The 5,162-nt window shown below is 42.2% G+C and overlaps 1 pseudogene across 1 annotated transcript; it reads left to right on the top strand.

Moving 5' to 3' along the window:
• The first annotated feature begins 3,050 nt into the window (after positions 1-3,050).
• On the top strand, positions 3,051-4,496 carry LOC307051099 (heterogeneous nuclear ribonucleoproteins A2/B1-like; annotated as a pseudogene). The gene has a single exon. The product of its transcript is annotated as a heterogeneous nuclear ribonucleoproteins A2/B1-like (transcript).
• Positions 4,497-5,162: the final 666 nt, after the last annotated feature.

Raw genomic sequence — 5,162 nt, 5'->3', positions numbered from 1 at the left:
ACAGAGGCTTGGGGGACTTCCCTGGTGGTCCAGTGGTTAAGGCTCTGCACTTCCACCGCAGGGGGCACAGGTTCATCCCTGGTCAGGGAACTGAGATCCCACATGCCATGTGCCATGTGGCGCAGCCAAAAAATAAATAATTAAAACACACACACACACACACACACACACACACAGAGGCGTGGTACCAGCAAACCTTTTTTTGAGTTCACTGTCTTTCTCACCATTGCTGAGGGTTGTGGATAAGTTCCTCTCATTTCTGAGCTCTGCTCTCTGTTGTACTCCCAATCGAATTGACTTTCCAGTCAAGGGTTTAGGGGGTCAGCTTGAGCTGGAAGATGGTTCCATCCAGAACCCTAGTCCCTAGTTCTTAGTTCAGTCTGCAATCTCCTGCTTGTTTGGAATCCCTTTTGCAAGTTGCACCCTGCATTTCCCCTTTACTGGGGTTGCTGATACAGTCCTTTCCTCAGTTCCAGTCTATTGACCCCATTTGCTGGAGTCTCCTTATTTAGTCCATGCTGGGTTTTTTTTTAATTTGGCCATGCCCTGAGGCATGCTGGATCCTAGTTCCCAACCAGGGATTGGACCTGTGCCCCCTGCAGTGAAAGTGCAGGGTCCTAACCATTGGACTGCCAGGGAAGTCCCCCATGCTGGGAGTTGCTGATGGTGTACACGGACTTCTGCAGCAGTGTGTCTTGGTTGCTGCTGGTTTGTTTTGGTGAACATGTTTATCTTGTTTGTATAGATAAAGGCTACTGCTAACATGGATCTCAGAAACCAAAAAGCCACAAAAATTGGTGGTCACAGATCAAGAATTTAAGAACTGTTAGAACACTTGCCACCTAACTCAAAGACTCCCATGTTGGGATAAGTTGGTCACAGAATGGGTTGGAATGGTACAAGGTCCCTTGCCAAACTCAAGAAAATTTCTATGCAGTGTGGTACATTGTAAACTACCACAGTTTCCAACTGAGTGACATGTCCCTTTTAGGTATTAGTTTGTCTCCAAGTGACCGAAAGTATAAGAAAGAAATAGAAGGAGGGAGGGAGGGAGGAAAGAAAGGTACATACATACGTACATACATACGTACATACATACGTAAATAAGATCCTTAAATCCACATGGTTAATAAGCATGCCACCTTCCAGTACACCTGTTAGGAAGTGTGGTCCCAGAAGCTATAAATATCTGTAAAAATGGCAAAATCTTACAACAACCTACAAATTTTGTGTCCTGAGAACATGGCTTGGGAGCCCCAAAATATGGCCAAACAGAAATGTATATTAATCTCCATTTGCAGCTAGGGTCCTACCAAACTGCTGCCATTCCTCAGGGAAATTAAAACCTAGCATTACAGTGGCTGTTATAAGGAACATTCTAATTAGATAAGATCATTTAAGAAGTGCACTTAATAAAAAATTTTAAAATAGTAAAAATTTTTAAGAATTACAAAGAAAGTGCACTTAAAAGTGAGGGCTTCTGGGCTTCCCTGGTGGCGCAGTGGTTAAGAGTCCGCCTGCCGATGCAGGGGACAAGGGTTCATGCCCCGGTCCGGGAAGATGCCACATGCCATGGAGCGGCTAGGCCCGTGAGCCATGGCCGCTGAGCCTGTGCGTCGGAGCCTGTGCTCCGCAATGGGAGAGGCCACAACAGTGAGAGGCCCGCGTACCGCAAAAAAAAAAAAAAAAAAAAAAAAAAAAAAAAAAAAAAAAAAAAAAAAAAAAAAGTGAGGGCTTCCATGTGAAACAAACAGAATGGGATTAATTGGCATGTAGGGCCCTCCAAAATAAAAAAAAAATTCTTAAAAATTCATTACAAAAGGCTAATAGAAAATTAAAGCTATAAGAGGTACCTAAAACAAAAGAACTCATAAAGACAACATTGAACATAGTGGTTATTTTGACAAAACATGTCCACCTTTTATAGTCTCTTATTATCACGAGCAGACCACTAGAAAAAATATTCGTTCTTTTAACAGAAAAACCAATTTTTACTTTTGCACTAACTTACTTGTCATATTAAAACTTGTTCACCTAAATTTATTCCAATTTTAGCCAGTCCTGATGACACAAAAAAATCCTTTCTAAAGATTCCTTTTTTTTCACAAAACTTTTACAACTTTCTATGTCCATTTTACTTGTCCTTTGTTTTCTTTCCCATTTAGAAATGACTGGCTTTAGGACAAAGTCACTTCGTTTTCCCACAAAATGCATTCCCATTCCTTATACATTTTTCTTTTAATTTTCTTGCATACAAGGATGTCTTCCTTATTAATCTTAGTAGTTTTAGAAACCTTAATTTATAGTGAAACTAAGAAGTAAGCAATTGTGAACTGTTTGTTATACCAATATTTCTTTTCCAATTCAGTAAAAAGTATCTTATTAATAGATCCAAATATCTTTTGTTTTCTATAATAAGGCAAAAGTAGGTAAACTTAGGCTTGTTTAGTATTGAATAACTAATGTTTCAGTATTTTATCTTACTCAGAAATGACATAGACATTCAATGAATTCCCATCATTCAGTTTAACGTAGCAAACTCTAAGGGTGTAAATTACCCCCTCAAAATTGGTAAGCTATTCTAAATAGATCTAGCATAAAACAGTTATCACTTAAAACTTCACATAGGGAAGATGGCGGACTAGGGGGATGTGGAATTCGTGTCTCCGCACAACTAGGGCACCTACCAGGCACCAGTGGGGGACCACAGACACCTAAGGGGATGGGAGGAACCCCCAGCGACTGTTTGTTTCAATTATATTTTTATTTTACCTAATATATTTTTCATCTTTCTAATTTTATTTTGTTTTTTGTTCTTTGATATTGTACTGCTCCCTTTTTTCTTTCTTTCTTTTTTTTTCATTTCTTTTTTTTTTTGCCACACCACGCAGCTTGCAGGGACCTTGGTCCCCAGGCCAGAGGTCGGGCCTGAGCTCCTATGGTGGGAACTCCGAGTCCAAACCGCTGGACTAACAGAGAACCTCAGACCCCAGGGAATATTAATCGGAGTGAGGCCTCCCAGAGGTCCTCATCTCAGCACCAACACCTGGCTCTATCCAACTGCCTGCAAACTCCAGTGCTGAACGCCTCAGGCCAAACAACCAGTAAGACAGGAATACAGGCACTAGCAACACAAGAAACAAATAGGTAAACTGGACCTTATCAAAAGTAAAATCTTTTGTGCATCCAAGGACACTATCAAGAGAGTGAAAAGACACCCCACAGAATGGGAGAACATATTGGGAATCATACATGTGATAAGGTTTTATTATCCAGAGCACATTAAACAGCCTTGCATATCAATAATAAAAATGCAAACAACCCGGTTAAAAAATGGGAAAGGGGGCTTCCCTGGTGGCGCAGTGGTTGAGAGTCCGCCTGCCGATGCAGGGGACACGGGTTCGTGCCCCGGTCCGGGAAGATCTCACATGCCGCGGAGCGGCTGAGCCCGTGAGCCATGGCTGCCGGGCCTGTGCGTCCGGAGCCTGTGCTCCGCAACGGGAGAGGCCACAACAGTGAGAGGCCCGCGTACCACAAAAAAAAAAAAAAAAAAAAAAAAAAAATGGGAAAGGAGTTGAATAGACTTTTGTCCAAGAGTGATATACAAATGGCCAATAAACAGATGAAAATTTTCTCCACATCGCTAATCATCAGGAAAATGCATGTCAAAACCACATGAGCTAACCACTTTGCACCTACTAGGGTGGCTAGAATCATGGCCAGAAGTGTTGTCAAGGAGAAAAGCAGCGGCGGCGGCTCTAGCGGCAGTAGCAGTAGCAACGGGTCCAGAGAGTGGAGGTGCTCCTAGAGCAGCGGCAGTTCTGACTACAGCGCAGGGACGAGTCCGGTTCGTGTTCGTCCGCGGAGATCTCTCTCCTCTCGCTCGGCTGCGGGAAATCGGGCTGAAGCGACTGAGTCCGCGATGGAGAGAGAAAAGGAACAAATCCGTAAACTATTGGTGGCCTGAGCTTTGAAATGACAGAAGAAAGTTTGAAGAACTACTACGAACAATGGGGGAAAACTTACAGATTGTGTGGTAATGAGGGATCCTGCAAGCAAAAGATCAAGAGGATTTGGTTTTGTAACTTTTTCATCCATGGCTGAGATTGGTGCTGCCATGGCTGCCAGACCTCGTTCAACGGATGGGAGAGCGGTTGAGCCAAAACATGCTGTTTGCAAGAGGGGAATCTGGAAAGCCAGGGGCTCATGTTACTGTGAAGAAGCTGTTTGTAGGTGAAATTAAAGAAGATGCTGAGGAACATTATCTTAGAGATTACTTTGAGGCATACGGACAAATTGATACCATTGAGATAATTGATAGGCAGTCTGGAAAGAAAAGAGGCTTTGGGTTTGTTACTTTTGATGAGCATGATCCTGTGGATAAGACTGTGTTGCAGAAATACCATACCATCAATGGTCATAATGCAGAAGTAAGAAAGGCTTTGTCTAGACAAGAAATGCAGGAAGTCCAAAGTTCTAGAAGTTCAAAAAGTTAAACATGAAATTAACCCTGTGAGCCAACATTTCCACTCCTGCCTATACTGAAACAGATGCTCAAATATGTGTACATGAATGCTGGTTGCAGCACTATTCACAATAGCCAAAAGGTGGAAATGTCCTAAATGTCCATCAGTGGCTGATGGAAATGTGCCGAATGTCCATCAGTGGCTGAATGGATAAACAAAGCATAACCTGTACATAGGATGAGAATAATAGTCATAAAAAGTAAGGGAAGCTCTGACACATGCTGCAACATGAATGAAACCTTGAAAATATGCTGAGGAAAAAAGCCAGACACAAAAGACCAATATTGTATCATTTCATTTAGGTATATAAAATGTCCAGACTAGGTAAATCCAAATACAGAAAAAAAAATTTTTTTAAAGAATTTTTTTGGCCACGGCTTGCAGCTTGTGGGATCTTAGTTCCCCCACCAGGGATTGAACCCAGGCCCTCAGCAGTGAAACTGAAGAGTCCTAACCACTGGACTGCCAGGGAATTCCCAGACAAAGTATTTTAGTGGTGACCAAGAGGTAGGGTTATCATGGCTATAATGGCCTTATACTTTGTTTTTTGTGTTTTTTTTTAACCCCACATTTGTTTATTTATTTATTTTTGGCTGTGGTGGGTCTTTGTTTCTGTGCGAGGGCTTTCTCTAGTTG

The sequence above is a fragment of the Hyperoodon ampullatus genome (assembly GCF_949752795.1).
Source record: "Hyperoodon ampullatus genome assembly, chromosome: 4".
Classification (NCBI taxonomy): Eukaryota; Metazoa; Chordata; class Mammalia; order Artiodactyla; family Ziphiidae; genus Hyperoodon; species Hyperoodon ampullatus.
The sequence above is the reverse complement of the archived record's forward strand: the minus strand, read 5'-3'. Positions and strand labels throughout refer to the sequence as shown.